A 17,307-nucleotide genomic window follows, 5' to 3' on the forward strand; every position below is an offset into this window, starting at 1 on the left:
TGTCAGACGCGAGTAGAGGAGAGCCGATCGGCTGCTCCTCTGACAGGTGGGTCTGTGCAGATCGATTATCAGCCACCAGGGATGCCACCAGACCACCAGGGATGCCCAGCACCAGGTATGCCACCCTAGACCACCAGGGATGCCAGTCAGTGCCCACAATGGATGCCAATCAGTGCCCACAATGGGCATCACTGATTGGCATGCATTATTGTTTGGCACCGATTGGCACCCATCAATGCAAAACAATACAATACAATGTCGCCTATCAGTGGCCATCCGTGCCACCTATCAGTGGCCATCCGTGCCACCTATCAATGCCCATCCATGCCAACTATAAGTGCCCATTCATGCCCATCTGTGCCGCCAATCCATGCCCATCTGTGCCGTCTATCCATGCCCATTCATGCTGTCTATCCATGCCAATCCGTGGCAGCTATCAGTGCCAATTTCTGCCACCTATCAGTGTCCATCCGTGTCGCCCATCAGTGCCACCTATCGGTGCCCATCAGTGCCGCATATCAGTGCCCATCAATGCCACCTCATCAGTGCCGCCTTATCAGTGCCTGTCAGTGCAGCCCCATCAGTGCCCATCAGTGAAGGAGAAAACGTACTTATTTACAAAGTTTTGAAACTGAAACAAAAAAAAACATATTTTTTTTTCAAAATTTTCTGTCTTTTTTTATTTGTTTAGCAAAAAATAAAAACCATAGAGGTGATCAAATACCACCAAAATAAAGCTCTATTTGTGGGAAAAAATTATAAAAATTTCATTTGGGTATAGTGTAGCATGACCGCGCAATTGTCATTCAAAGTGCAACAGCGCTGAAAGCTCAAAATTGGTCTGGGCAGGAAGGTGTTTAAGTGCCTGGTATTGAGATGGTTAAATAAAAATAAAGTGTTTTTTTTTTAATTAGGGAGAGGGAGGAAAAAAATGGGGCAGAGGGGTATTTTGGAGTCATGGTCTGTTTTGAAGAAAGCAGTGCTGGTGGTCACAGATTTAATACACCATGAAAATAGAGCTATGTACACAGTGGCAAGCAAAGTAAAGAGCGCTGGGCACAGCAGTACAGGGTGGGATCCAATGAACTGTCCTAGCTATTCTAATGAGGGTCTGATGGATTGAGACCGAAGCACAGAAATTTGCTTGGTGAGCTAATCTTGCCTCCTGGAGGATTGCCTGTCACAGACGCACAGCTCCTTGTGCCTTTGCAGGCAGGAATTAATCATGAGACTGTAAAACAAGGGAGGAGGTCACCAATGGGGGGCTGGACATTACTCCTAACTCAGCAATCAACACAGCGATGAACAATATGAATACCAATAGGGCACACCTAAAATCTTAAGGTGGCCATTCTTCCACTGTCCTGCCTTAGTGGTGCTCAAACAGCTGCATGAGTCTCTCAGAGTAGGTGTTACAAGAGGCTCAAAATATTATCCAATTTTCTGTTTATCTCTGTTGACGATTTGTACCTCATCTATGCTTTATGTTTCAGCTATTCCTTGACTGCCTGAAAAAGCATATTTTTTTGCAAATATTTTATTTAAACCAGGAATAGGCAGGTCCAGAACATCACATCAATAATATATAGACATTGACACAATCAATTATAAGGCAAACAATATGTCCATTCTGTTAGTCCGTGCTGAAGATCCATACACTTCAAGTATACATTACAGGGTATATAGCCAGTATGTAGTCATCGTCTCTGCACATCATTTAACCACTGCAGCCCCGGAAGATTTGGCTGCTCAATGACCAGGCCATTTTTTGCGATACGGCACTGGGTCGCTTTAACTTACAATTGTGTGGTCGTGTGACGCTGTACCCAAACAAAATTGACAAACTGACATCCTTTTTTTCCCCACAAATAAAGCTTTCTTTTGGTGGTATTTGATCACCTCTACATTTTTTTTTTTTGCACTATAAACAAAAGAAGAGCGACAATTTTGAAAAAAATCACTATCTTTTACTTTTTGCTATAATAACTATCCCAAATAAAAAAAAATAATACATTTTCCTTCGTTTAGGCCGATATGTATTCTTCTACATATTTTTGATTAAAAAAAATTGCAATAAGCTTATATTGATTGGTTTGTGCAAAAGTTATAGTGTCTACAAAATAGGGGATAGATTTATGCCATTTTTATTTTTTTTTATTTTTTTACTAGTAATGGTGTTGATCAGCGATTTTTATCAGGACTGCAATATTGCGGCGGACAAATCAGACACTTTTGACACATTTTTGGGACCAGTGACATTTATACAGTGATCAGTGCTATAAAAATGCATTACTGTATAAATGACACTGGCAGGGAAGGAGTTAACACTAGGGGGCGATCAAGGGGTTAACTGTGTTCCCTAGGTGTGTTCTAACTGTAGGGGAGATGGGACTGACTAGGGGAAAAGAGAGATCAGTGTTCATACTTAGTATGAACACACAATCTGTCTCTTCTCCCCTGAGAAAACCGGGATTTGTGTGTTTACACACACACATCCTTGTTCTCGTTCTGTAACAAGTATTTGTGGGTGCCCGGCGGCCATCGCGCCCGCCAAGCACTCACATCGACTCCGGGGACACTCTTCAGGCACGCGCTGCCGGAGGTGTCTTAAAGAGCCGACGTAAAGCTACAACAGCTCGCGCAGGGGAGCCAACCTGCCGCAGTATAAGTGCAGTGGCTGGTCCCGAAGCAGTTAAGAGATAAACCACATGAAGAGGTATGGAGCAGCTCATTGCTGTTTCTATTTTATATAGAGCAAAGAGAAAATAGATAAGCTGAGGTAAGAAGAAGAAGACATAACGAGAGAAAAGGGGGACAAAAGGGGAGAGGGTGGGGGAATAAGGGAATGAAGGGAGGGAATGAAGGAAGTTCATTGTGATGTAATGGCGCAATGCAGGCTTGCAGGGAGTATTTTACACTGAGCAAATTATAGGCCTAAAAGAGCTTGCCCCTCTTCAGAGAGGACAAACATATTCCATAGTCTCCATGTCTTGGAGTATTTTTCATGTTTATGTTGCGCAGTAAGTATTAAATCATCAATTTTATTGATTTCCTCTACTTTATGAAGCCAACAACTGATTGTTGGAGGCTTGTTGGAGGCTGAAGGTTTTTCCAATTCAAAAGAATGCGAGATTTGGCAGCATTTAATAGGTGACTCACTATTGATTTTTTTTCTAAACTTTATAAACTGCCTTAATGACTGAAATGTGTAGTGAGAAAAAAGCTGGATCGTCAGGAAGCTCATAATCAGTGAACTCCTGGGTAATCCTGCTGACTTCCAGTAATGTTCAAGCTTAGGGCAGGCCCAGAATATGTGAAGCATCGTTGCCCCTACCTCCTGGCATCTCCAGCAGTGATCAGTAGTATTGGAGTAAAATGTATGTAATGTATAAGGGGTATGGTACCACCAAGTCAAATTTTTAAAATTGGTTTTCTGAGTTTTCATACAGATGGACGATTTTAAGGAGAATCTAATAATGATTTGTTGTTGTTCTGGTGTAAAGGTGCAGTGTAAGTCTGTTTCCCAGTTCCTTAGGCAAGGTAAAGATGTCTGTTTGGTAGGTGTGATCAGTAGGTTATAGGTTTTGGAAAGAATCCTTGATATAGCGTTCCTTCATCCTCAAAAATGGTCATATTGCGCCCGGATTCCCGAGGGTTTGGCAGAGATTTTAGATAATGATGTAGTTGAAGCACTCTGCAAAAGGTTAGGCGGAAAGGACCTGAGTCTTCCATTAAGTGTGGAAGCATATATTGATAGAAATAATATTTATGGATGTTAAAGACATGTACCAACACTCTCCATTCTGGATGAGACTGGACACGGCAACCTCGGTGACTAGGCCACTGTGGTATGTAAATCCCTTCTGCCTTATGCTGTTTCCAGTCCCAGATGGGATTCCTGATTCCATTGACGGAGTTCCTCCAATTTAACAGGGGATACTCTAGTGTGGTTGTTGTGTGGGATCCCGTTAAGGCATTCCTGAGGGGTTGTCTTATCCAGGAGATTACAGGTATTAAATGGAGGTCAGTGGCATGGGAAGCTAGAATGCACACTGAACTACAAAATAGAGAACAGGCAATGGTTAATGACCCTACACAACTGAACCGAGATGCCTGGACTGAGGCTCAATCACTGTATAATTCAATAGTACTGTCTGCGGCTGAAAAGAGGAAATACTTTCTCCAACAGGGGTATTTTGAAGAGCATGAGAATACTGGTCATCTGCTAGCCTTGGTGGCCAGGGAACAAAGGGATACTTCCTCTATTCTAGCTATAAGGTCAGAGATCAGGGGACATACATACCTTTAATTCTGATGTATTTAATTCTACATGTCTTCCACCACTTCTATACAGAACTTTACACCTCAAAGATTAATACTTCTTCTGATGATTTGATGACATTTTTACAGGACTGCCCCTTTCCCAGAGTCTCTGCAGTTGATAGGGAGGCGTTATGTTCCCCCATTACCATTGAGAAATTGACAGAGGCATTACCGGGGGCCCCAAAGTATAAATCTCCGGGGGCGGATGGTATCCTGGTGGAGGTTTATTCTAGATATGGCGGTATCCTTCTTCCATCACTTATGCAAGCCCTGTCTGAGGCAGTGAAGACAGGACATCTGCCAGCTAGCATGCCAGAGGCCATTATTGTGGTGCTCCCTAAACCGGGAAAGGACACACTTCTCCCGGATTCATATCGCCCATCTCCCTACTGAACTCGGATGTCAAGCTCCTTGCTAGACTGGCCACTAGACTTTCTAAGGTAGTTGGAAGGTTGGTGCACAGGGATCAGTCTGGGTTCATCCCTACCAGGTCCACAGCCAATTATATTAGAAAATTGTTCTTAAACTTGCAGACACCCATGGATAATCCTGGGGGTAGGGCCATTCTGTCCTTGGATGCTGCCAAGGCTTTTGATAGTGTTGAATGGTCATACCTCTGGGAGATCCTGGCTCGCTTTGGCTTGGGGGAGCAATTCATAAATTGGGTAATGGTCCTTTACTCTGCACCCTGGGCCAGGCTGCATATTAATAATAGTCTCTCTCTCCCGTTGTCATTATATAGGGGCACCCATCAAGGGTGTCCATTATCCTTTTTATTGTTCGCCCTGGCGGTGGAGCCATTGTGTCATGGTCATCTCCGGAATCCAGTGGCTCATGGAAGGCCTACCCACGGAATCCCCTCGTTGAGTGTTAATAGGTTTCCATGGGCGCGCGTTGGCGCGAACGGACGCACGCGGGTGCGAGTGGGTACGAACGGGCGCACGCGGGTGCGCGATGTTGCGAACGAGCGCACGCGGGTGCGCGTTGATACGAACAGACGCACGCGGGTGCGCGGGGTCACGAACGGCTGCACGGTTTCACGCGCGCGCGCAGGCACGCCGTGCGACCGTTCTTGGCGCCCGGAGGGCTTCTTAAGGAATCCGTTTCAGTGCCTCGGTGCTGTCCAGTCTACAGCGTTCCGGTTACTCTGCCTCCTGCTTACCTGATTGTTCCTGTTCTGTTCTACCCGGCCCGCTCATGACTATCCCTGCCTGCTGCCAGCCTTGACCCTCGGACTGTTTGACCACGCTTCTGCCTTCTCCTGTGTACCGCTGCTGCCCACCTGTTATCGACCCGGCTTGTACTTGACCTCGCTTGTTCTGCCAGCTGTTCCAGTCTGACCACCCGTGCCTGCTGCTGTCCGCTGCCTGTCTGCCAGCGGTTCCAGTCTGTCCACCTGTGCCTGCTGCTGTCTGCTGCCTGCCTGCCAGCTGTTCCAGTCTGTCCATCTGTGCCTGCTGCTGTCTGCTGCCTACCTACCAGCTGTTCCAGTGTGACCATCTGTACCCGCTGTCAGCCGCTGTCTGCTTACCAGCTGTTCCAGACTAACCACCTGTGTCTGCCGTTGTCTGCCGTCAGCTTCAGGGCCAGTCCTACTCTCCACCTGCTCGGCACTTGTGCCCTCTGAACTCTAGAATCCCTGTCCCCATTTCCAGGGAATCTCGAGCCAGAGGCTTACGAGAGGCCGCTCCCTGCATTCCGGGCTCCTTCCACCAGGTACGTGACAGTACTGGACAGCCATGTCCGAGCCCACGCAGAGAGCCTCTCCTATGGATGAGCTCTGCCGCCATCTTGCAGGACTCACTCAAGCGGTGAAGAATCTACAGGAGGGCTATAGCCAGTTGGAGGAACGGGTCCAGGCCCTGTCTACTTCCACTCCAGCTGTTTCCGGGACTTCTGTTACACCTTCCGTGGTGATGTTGCCCCCTGAACCTAGGGTGCCCACACCCGAAAGATTCTCTGGCCACCGGGGAAGATTCCGGGCCTTTCGCAACTCCTCTGAGCTTTTCTTTGCTCTTCAACCCAGGACCTTCTCCCTTGAAGCCACCAAAGTGGGATATGTCATCTCCCTATTGACCGGCGAACCCCAGTCCTGGGCTCATTGCTTACTGGAAAAGAAGGATCCTTCTCTCGAAACTCTGGACATCTTCTTTCAGGCCATGTCACGGTTATATGAAGATCCACAATTGACTGCCACCGCTGAAGCGGCTTTGCACACACTACAGCAAGGCCGTCGACCCGTAGAAGACTATGTGTCGGAGTTCCGATGCTGGAGTTCTGACACAGAATGGAACAATGCGGCACTACGTTACCAGTTCCGTATGGGTCTTTCGGAACCCCTGAAAGACGAGCTAGCCCGAGTAGGCATTCCAGAGACTTTAGAAGCCCTAGTGGATCTCTCTATCCAAATAGACAGACGCTTAAGAGAACGTCGTTTGGAGCGGTCCACGACAACCCCTCGTCCAGTGTGGATGCTACCTCGGGTATCTAACTCCCCTCATCCAGCCTCTTCTGCTCCCACCACGGTGAATCAGGATCCTCCCGGACCCATGCAGCTGGGCCTACTTAGACCTTCCTTGACGCCTGAAGAATGCCAGCGCCGTCGGGTAGGAAACCTCTGTTTATACTGTGGAGAACCAGGACATTTCGTGCGCACTTGCCCTGCTAAGCTCCGTAAGTGCCTCTCCGTGTCTCCTGCCCTTACTCCTGACTTACCAAGTATTACTTCCCATCTGACTGTACCCATTTTCTTGCAGCTCCCAGGAGGGAACGTCCGGACCAACGCCATTATTGACTCAGGAGCTTGCAGTGGCTTTATAGACTTATCTTTCGCCTCAAAACATAACATTCCCCTTCGGCCCAGGGCAAAGGGACTTTCCGTACATCTGGCCGACGGTTCAACTCTCAAGTCTGGTCCTGTAACCCAGAAGACTCAGCCCCTGCTGACTTCCATTGCCGGGATCCACCAAGAGTTGCTGTGTTTGGATGTCATCACATCCCCTCTTTTCCCTATCATACTAGGCATGCCCTGGCTGAGGGCACACAACCCCCAGATTGACTGGTCCACTGGAGGATTGAAATTCCTTTCCCCTTACTGCCTCCAACGCTGCTTGTCGGGAACCGACCAAGCCTCCTCCTCCTCCTTGCTCTGCCTGGAAGTTGACGCAGAAACCCGTCAGGCTGTACCTCCTGTCTACCACGACTTCCTGGATGTTTTTAGCAAGAAGGGCGCAGAGACTTTACCCCCTCACAGGCCATACGATTGTCCAATAGAACTGCTTCCAGGTGCAGAAATTCCCTTTGGGAGAATCTTCCCACTATCAGAAACTGAGTTGGTAGCCTTGAAAACTTATCTGGATGACAATTTAAGAAAGGGATTCATACGTCCCTCTACTTCATCGGCAGGCGCGGGAATCTTCTTCGTGGAGAAGAAGGACCAAACCTTGCGCCCCTGCGTTGACTATCGGGCACTCAACAAGATAACTATTAAGAACCGTGATCCTTTGCCACTTGTGCCGGAACTATTTCAAAGACTGGGGTCCGCAGCAGTGTTTTCGAAACTGGACCTTCGGGGTGCCTATAATTTTGTTCGCATCCGAAATGGTGACGAATGGAAGACCGCCTTCCGTACTCGCTTTGGGCATTTTGAGTACTTGGTCATGCCCTTTGGTTTATGTAACGCCCCTGCCACGTTTCAGCATTTCATCAATGACATTTTCAGAGACTATCTAGATCTATTCGTTATCACCTATCTGGACGACATCCTGATCTTCTACTCTTCCCTGGCTGAACATCGGGAACACGTCAGGAACGTGTTATCCCCACTCCGACTTCATGGACTATACGCCAAACCGGAAAAATGTACTTTCGAACAACGAAGTATTCAGTTTCTGGGGCTGATTATTTCCGTAGATGGCATCGAAATGGACCCTCAGAAGATTTCTGCCATTCGTGATTGGCCCGCTCCCACGGACAGGAAAGGGGTCCAGCGGTTCATCGGATTCGCAAATTTTTATAGAAAATGTATTAGAGGATTTTCTACCATCATTGCTCCCATCACGAGATTAACTAAACAGGGCCTGAGGTTCCAATGGTCCCCCGAGGCTCAGAAGGCCTTCACCACTCTGAAGGATTTGTTCGCGTCGGCTTCTATCCTTAAGCACCCTGATCCAACTCGGCCATATATTTTGGAGGTCGATGCCTCCGAGATAGCGGTTGGGGCGGTACTTTCTCAAAGACATGGACCTAGATCTCTTCTGCACCCAGTTGCGTTCTTCTCCCGCAAGCTATCTGAGGCAGAAGGCAATTATGACGTCGGAGACCGGGAGCTATTAGCCATCAAAGTGGTTCTCGAAGAATGGCGCTATCTGCTGGAAGGAGCAGCGCATCCAATCCTCATTTACACGGACCATAAGAATCTGGAGTACTTGAAGTCTGCCAAGAGATTGAGACCATGTCAGGCCAGATGGGCCCTTTTCTTCTCCAGATTCTCCTTCCACATAACTTATCACCCTGGGTCAAAGAATACTAAGCCGGACGCTCTGTCTCGAATGTTTAATGAACCCGAAACCTCCCCTCATCCGGACACCATTCTGACCTCAGGGAATTTCCTCCTGCTCCAAGAAAATCTGCTGTCTCAGATCAAGCAGGCTTCCGCTAGTGCTGTTCTTCCACCTGACGTCACTCTTCTGGCCAAGGACGAACTCTTCTGGTATAAAGACAACATTTTTGTTCCTCAGGAAATTCGAGTTCCAGTCCTCAGTTCGTGTCATGACCATTTGCTGGCTGGCCATTTTGGAGCCCTTAAGACCTCCGAACTGGTTCAGCGAACATTCTGGTGGCCGCAGTTAAAGTCGGACTGTAAAAAGTATGTGGAGGCATGTGTCACCTGTATCCGGAACAAAGGCAGCAAGTCCAGGGCCTGGGGTCTGTTGAAACCACTACCTGTCCCAGAGAGGCCCTGGCGGATGATCTCAATGGACTTCATTGTCGAGCTACCACCTTCAGAAGGCTGCTCCACGATCTTTGTGGTAGTGGATAGGTTATCTAAGATGGCCCACTTCTTACCAATGAAGGGTACTCCCTCCGCCGCGGAAACAGCCAAGATATTCATTAAAGAAATCGTGAGACTGCATGGCATTCCTGCGAATATCACATCGGATCGGGGAGTACAATTCACGTCCAAGTTCTGGAGGGCACTTTGTGGGGTCCTGAAAATCGATCTCTGCTTCTCTTCTGCTTACCACCCTCAAACCAATGGGCAAACTGAACAAACGAACCAGATGTTGGAACAGTACCTGCGCTGTTTCTCGTCATTCTCTCAGGATGACTGGGCTCCCTTGCTTCCACTAGCCGAGTTTGCATACAATAACTCCATTCATTCAGCCACAAAACAGTCCCCGTTCTTCGCAAACTACGGCTTCCATCCCTTATTTCTGTCCAACGATCTTCCTGAAAGCCCGGTACCAGCGGTTCAGGAGAGTATTGACTTCTTCAGTTCCAACAACAGGCTTCTGCAGGAGACCATGACAAGAACCCAGAGGTATAATAAAGAGGTGTTTGACAAGAAGAGAAGGGGAGAGCTTAATCTCAAGGTCGGGGATCAAGTTTGGCTCTCTACTTTGAACCTGAAGATGGCCTGTCCAACTAAAAAGTTAGGTCCAAGATTTGTGGGTCCCTTCCCAGTCGTGAAAAAGGTGAATGATGTGGCGTATGAGCTAAGATTGCCAGAATCGTTCCGGATTCACCCTGTCTTCCATGTAGCTTTGCTCAAGCCAGCCGTTCCAGATCCCTTTGACAGCCGGAAGGTTGCCCCACCTGAACCTGTGATCATCGACGGTGAAGTCGAATATGAGGTGGAATCTATCCTAGACTGTAGGCGAAGGCGCAATCAAATCCAATTCCTGGTGAAATGGAAGGGGTACGGGCTTGAAGAAAATTCTTGGGAACCTGAGTCCAATATTCACGCCAGAAGACTGATACTTGCCTTTGAGAGGGCCCATCCGGGTAAGATGGCACAGTTGGGCATCCGGAGGCTGCCCCTTGGGGGGGGCAATGTCATGGTCGTCTCCGGAATCCAGCGGCTCATGGAAGGCCTACCCACGGAATCCCCTCGTTGAGTGCGCGATGTTGCGAACGAGCGCACGCGGGTGCGCGTTGATACGAACAGACGCACGCGGGTGCGCGGGGTCACGAACGGCTGCACGGTTTCACGCGGGCGCGCGCAGGCACGCCGTGCGACCGTTCTTGACACCCAGAGGGCTTCTTAAGGAATCCGTTTCAGTGCCTCAGTGCTGTCCAGTCTACAGCGTTCCGGTTACTCTGCCTCCTGCTTACCTGATTGTTCCTGTTCTGTTCTACCCGGCCCGCTCCTGACTATCCCTGCCTGCTGCCAGCCTTGACCCTCGGACTGTTTGACCACGCTTCTGCCTTCTCCTGTGTACCGCTGCTGCCCGCCTGTTATTGACCCGGCTTGTACTTGACCTCGCTTGTTCTGCCAGCTGTTCCAGTCTGACCACCCGTGCCTGCTGCTGTCCGCTGCCTGTCTGCCAGCGGTTCCAGTCTGTCCACCTGTGCCTGCTGCTGTCTGCTGCCTGCCTGCCAGCTGTTCCAGTCTGTCCATCTGTGCCTGCTGCTGTCTGCTGCCTACCTACCAGCTGTTCCAGTGTGACCATATGTACCCGCTGTCAGCCGCTGTCTGCTTACCAGCTGTTCCAGACTAACCACCTGTGTCTGCCGTTGTCTGCCGTCAGCTTCAGGGCCAGTCCTACTCTCCACCTGCTCGGCACTTGTGCCCTCTGAACTCTAGAATCCCTGTCCCCATTTCCAGGGAATCTCGAGCCAGAGGCTTACGAGAGGCCGCTCCCTGCATTCCGGGCTCCTTCCACCAGGTACGTGACACATTGGCAATATTGATAAGCAACTCACCTGACATTGTAGGGTTTCGTAGAGATCCTTTACAGGACAAAGTGTCCCTTTATACTGAGGATGCTCTACTATACTTAGGGGACACCAATAACTCCTTACAGAATGTAATTGAGATCATTACAAAATTCGGGGAATTCTCCGGTTTTTCTATTAGTTGGTCGAAATCTATCCATATGCCCCTAGACTCACTAACTGGGCCCCTGACTCTGAGAGCCAGACAAATCACTGTTGCCAATTCTTTTAAATATCTAGGTGTAGTAGTGTCCGCAGACCCTACTAGTTATCTTCAATTAATTCTAAGCCTATTATTGGATAGACAAAGGGAGAAATGCCTCAGCTGGTGTAAACTCCCCCTTTCGGTAGTGGGGAGGGTGAACTTAATTAAAATGGTCTGGGCCTCACAGCTCTTGTATATCTTCCAAAACTCACCTATGTGTATTTCCAATTAGTGGTTTAGATGAGTGGACACACAAATGCGAGATCTCATTTGGAAATGGAGGAGGGCTAGGATCAGTTTGTACACTTTACAATATGGAAAGAATAAGGGGGGGACTTGCTGTTCCTCACCCTAAACTATACTTTTTATCTTCACAAATGCAGCAATTAGCAGGATGGGGCCGGGGTGATAATGATGATCCTATAGTGCAGGGCTCAAAATCCAGCTACTAGCCAGGCCTCAAGGGTTACTCACCACCAGTTGCCCCACCCAAACCCTACCCTGCCCTGACCCTAATTCCACCCCTAAACACGACCTCATAAATGATATCATGAAATTACCCTTAAATGTTTTATGCAAAATTAAGCAAGTTTATCCATGCTCATCAATGCAGCCTCGCTGTGTCCACCAATGCAGTCTCACCCTTGTCCACCAATGTAACCTCACCCTTGTCCACCAATGCAGCCTCCCCCGTGTCCACCAATGCAGCCGCACCTGTGTCCATCAATGCAGCCTCACCCGTGTCCACCAATGCAGCCTCACCCTTGTCCACCAATACAGCCTCACCCTTGTCCACCAATGCAGCCTCACCCTTGTCCACCAATGCAGCCTCACCCTTGTCCACCAATGCAGCCTCACCCTTGACCACCAATGCAGCCTCACCCTTGTCCACCAATACAACCTCACCCTTGTCCACCAATGCAGCCTCACCCGTGTCCACCAATGCAACCGCACCCGTGTCCATCAATGCAGCCTCACCTGTGTCCACCAATTCAGCCTCACCCGTGTCCACCAATGCAGCCTCACCCGTGTCCACCAATGCAGCCTCACCCTTGTCCACCAATACAGCCTCACCCTTGTCCACCAATGCAGCCTCACCCTTGACCACCAATGCAGCCTCACCCTTGTCCACCAATGCAGCCTCACCCTTGTCCACCAATGCAGCCTCACTCATGTCCACCAATGCAGTCTCACCTGTGTCCACCAATGCAGCCTCACACTTGTCCACCAATGCAGCCTCACACTTGTCCATCAATACAGCCTCACCCTTGTCCACCAATGCAGCCTCACCCTTGACCACCAATGCAGCCTCACCCTTGTCCACCAATGCAGCCTCACCCTTGTCCACCAATGCAGCCTCACTCGTGTCCACCAATGCAGCCTCACTCGTGCCCACCAATGCAGTCTCACCTGTGTCCACCAATGCAGCCTCACACTTGTCCACCAATGCAGCCTCACACTTGTCCACCAATGCAGCCTACCAGTGTCCATCATGAAGGAGAGCAGAGAAGAAGAAGAGCATTGCTGGCCGGATGATATGTGCGCCGAGGGACATTACTGGAACAGCTTTGATTTAAATTGCCGTGTGTTCCCGCCGTTCCCGTACAGGCCCGCCCCCTGGCCAGGGAATTTTGATACACATCACTCATCCCGTTTTGGACGGGTGATCTGTCTATCAAATTCCCCGGGACCAGGTGGCAGGGCTGTCTGTGAAAGAAAATGCAGGGAACACACAGCAATTGAAATCAAAGCCGCTAGTGTTGTTCCCTGTGCTGTTATCATTCGGCCGGCTCTGTCCTCTCTCTTCCCCTCCGTGAGTGCTGGGAAAAGGACTCGCCGGCCGGCAGTGCTCGCCCTCCCTCACTCCCAAACAGCCCTTCCTCACCAGCCCTCAAAATTCACTCGCAAAATGCGAGCAGGCAAGTGTAAATTTTGAGGGCTGGGCTAGCACTTGTAGTTACATCCCCTCCATAGACACATCTTCCCAATGTGAACAAGCAATTTTGAGTAATGATCTTTCATTGGGTGTGTGTGTAGGTAGTTTTTAGTATATCTATATCCAACAAAACATCAACAACTTTCCACAAAAGGAAATATTGGGAAATCTACCAATGAGGACACCTGGTCCCGTGCTCGGGTTACTACTAGCTAAGAGGAGGTTTTGCCTCACATGGGGAGATTTTCTTTTACTTCTTGTTCAAAATGACAGCAGTTTTAACACATCCCTACTTTAAAAAAAATAATAATAATTCTTGTTATTAGACATGCGCAGAACTGAAAAATTATTTAGTTTCAGATAGATTTATTATGTCACTAATTTTGTTTTGTTGATTTCTTTCAGAATATGATTAGTTTAGTTTTATTTTGTTTTGTTTATTAATTTTCTAACAAATTCCAATTTTTCAGAATGATTCAAATTCAGGTCAGTCGAAAAAAATGATCGACCAATTTTAATTCTTTGTGAAGAAAGCTGGTTGCTAAGGAGCAGGCCGGGTTAAGGAGTGGGCCGCTGATTCTGCTTCCCCGCTGACAGCTGAACTGTAAACAAAATAATTCTGGCAATAGAAAAGTCAGGTATGGATTTTAAGGGGAACCAAATTTAAAGAGGAAAATGGCATGAGGCCCCCCAAAAATCGATACCAGACCCCTATCTGAGCATGCAGCCCAGCAAGCCAGGAAAGGGGGGATGAACAAGCGCCTCTTGAACCATACCATGCCACATGCCCTCACCAAGGGGGGGGGGGTGCTTTGGGGCGGGGGCAATGCTTTAAAAGCTTACCACTTTATATCTACAGAGTAGGTCTAGAGCTAGAATTACTGTCCATGATCTGACACTTGTGGCAATACCTTACGCGTGGGACCATCGCTGTTTTTGTGCGTGTGGGACAGACGTCAATTTTTATTTTTTAATTATTAATTTATTTTATTTTATTTATTTTTGCACTGTTGCATTACAGTTTTTTCTATCACTTTTATTGCTGTCACAAGGAATGTAAACACTCTGGAGACAGCAATAGACACAAGTGGCAGGTACTGTTTATGGAGAAATTGGGGGTCAAAAGGACCTCAAATCCCTCTTTTGCACTTGAAAGAATTCAAAACGCCAAGAGAAGCATTTATGAATACTTTTGATTTTCAAAAACTGCTGCTGTTGAGAGCCAGGTAAACCAGAAGTGATGTCATGTGATAGCTCCTGGGTTACCATAGCGGAGACCCGATCAAAGCCGATTCCAGATTTATACTGGTCTCTGGCCAGCAGGCGGATATGCCAGCTAGTAGCTTGGGTCTCCTGGTGGGATGGGAGAGCCTGAGAGAGCTGCGGGAGGCAGGGAGACATCCCCTCTGGCTGCTTGTAATAGCAATTGTGTGGCTAGTTAGCCATTCTGATTGCTATTACAAGAGAGCAGACCGCTTGCTCTAAAAAAATTGTTTCCCAGGGTAGGCATCATCCCGGTACAACCACTTGAATGCAAATGGTACGTAATTTGGCAGCAAGTGGTTAAAGTCTTTAAAATGCAGTATTTTAAATGTACACATCACCCATTCTAGGATAACAATGGTGTTCCTGTTTAGGGGGCAGCTCAGGGAGCGTGCTCACCCAAGTATTGGATGCTCGGAAAGGCCACTTACTGACAGGTAAAAAAAGACACGGAAGCAAAGAAAAAAGAAATTCAAAACTGTGACACTAATGTAAATACTGCAATGTATACTAGTATTTTTGGATTTTTAGACACTTTGATCTCGCTGGATGCTTTCTGACGTACAATCTGCCCCCCTGTACCACCTTTAGGGCTTGTTGCCAGAGTGAGTACCATTTTGATGGCACTCAACTAGCTTTAGATATTTTATTAATTCCCCATTATTGCACGATTATCTGTAAAAACCTGTGCCGTTACCTTAAAACATCCGCCGTTTGTTGCCTTTTGTAAAAGTTCTGGGAAATTTTTCTGCATCAATAATATATAGACAAAGCATCTCTGTGCCAGCATCAAGCCTCAGGCTGTTCTGGAATTATGCAAGGCCTGTCAGTAACCCCACATTCTGCGGGAGAAGGGGAGATACAGAGAAAAGAAGGCTGGGAAAATGATCATTAATTTTTTTCTCTCTAATTTGCATTTTTCGTGTTGAATAATGGATCGGCTCAGTCTATTTTTCCTCCTCTTTCTTCTGCCTGTAATAGATCAGCTTGTCTGGCTAGGCGGCACAGTATTTCAGGGCATCAAGGTGGCGAGTAAGCTGGACAAGGCACAGGAGGAACACATTAACCAGTTGGGGACTGAAGGAGCGTTTGGTGCACACTCTAAACATGGAAAAAAATTAATTCCATCCTATGCCCAGCCTTGTGAAGGGTTCTCTGTGATGTGGTATAATCATAATGATGGTAAAGAATTTCTGCCTATGGCCACTGTGCTGAGCACTGGTAATTTAAAAATTGACAGCCACCCCAATGTATAACTAGGATTAGAGTAAGGTGTACATGCAAGAGTTTTGCAAAGAGTCCATAAAACAAAATGTATTTTTTAGCACACTTACCAGCTAGCCCCAGATAAAACAAATTACACTGTCTAATAATTTGCATTAGCAACGGCAGTTGCAAATATATGTGGAAGTCACACTGCTTCCTAAAAGCTCCAATGTATAGTCCAGTCCTAACGCTAATCTATGAGATCCTCCATAGTGGAGCCCATTTAGCAATGGATAAATTGAGGACAGGTAAACCTGAATGGAGCCTATTCCTCTGTAAAGGAGCTGGGACACACCAGAATCCACATAGAGCACACAGATCCAGCAAGCTAAACAAAAATGCCAATTGGCTTAATTTATAACTAGCTTTAAGAGTAAAAGTTATACGGTCACTGTCAAGAGCACTTCTAATAGACCTTATTTACAACCTTGGGGTTATGTTGTATAATACAATAACAATTACAGCTCCCAACAGTCTTATATGAGTTAAAAAGACATTCTTCAACCGCTTCAGCCCTGGAAGATTTTACCCCCTTCCTGACCAGAGCACTTTTTGTGATTCAGCACTGCGTCGCTTTAACTGACAATTGTGCAGTCGCGCGAGGTTGCACCAAAACAAAATTGACCTCCTTTTTTTCCTACAAATAGAGTTTTCTTTTAATGCTATTTGATCACCTCTGCAGTTTTTATTTTTTGTACTATAGACAAAAAAAATAGCGTAAATTTTGAAAATCAAATGCCATATTTTAACATTTTGCTATAATAAATATCCCCCAAAAATATATGAAAAAATGATTTTTTTCCTTAGTTTAGGCCGATATGTATTCTTCTACATATTTCTGGTAAAAAAAAATGCATTAAGTGTTTTTGATTATTGATTGTTTTGCGCAAAAGTTATAGCGTCTACAAAAATAGGGGCTCGTTTTATGGCATTTTTATTATAAATTTATTTTTTTACTACTAATGTAAATTTTTATCAGGATTGCAACCTTATGGCAGACACATCAGACAATTTTGACACATTTTTGGGACCATTGTCATTTTTACAGAAATCAGTGCTATAAAAATGCATTGATTACTTTATAAATGTCGCTGGCAGGGAAGGGGTTAACACTAGGGGACAATAAGGGGTTAATTTGTTCCCTAGTATGTGTTCTAACTGAAAGGGGGAGTGGACTGTGTAGGGGAAGAGATAGATCACTGTTCATACTCTGTATGAACAGACGATCTGTCACTTCTCCCATCAGAGAACTGGAAACTGTGTGTTTACACACACAGATCCTGATTCTCCGTGTGCCCCGAGCGATCACGAGAGCCTAGCAGTGATCGCAACCAGTGGGCGACCAGGGGGCTTACATCGGCTCCGTGGGCGAGCA

The sequence above is a fragment of the Lithobates pipiens genome, unplaced genomic scaffold (assembly GCF_037356315.1).
Source record: "Lithobates pipiens isolate NorthernLeopardFrog02 unplaced genomic scaffold, aLitPip1_a1.2 Scaffold_1, whole genome shotgun sequence".
Taxonomy (NCBI): Eukaryota; Metazoa; Chordata; class Amphibia; order Anura; family Ranidae; genus Lithobates; species Lithobates pipiens.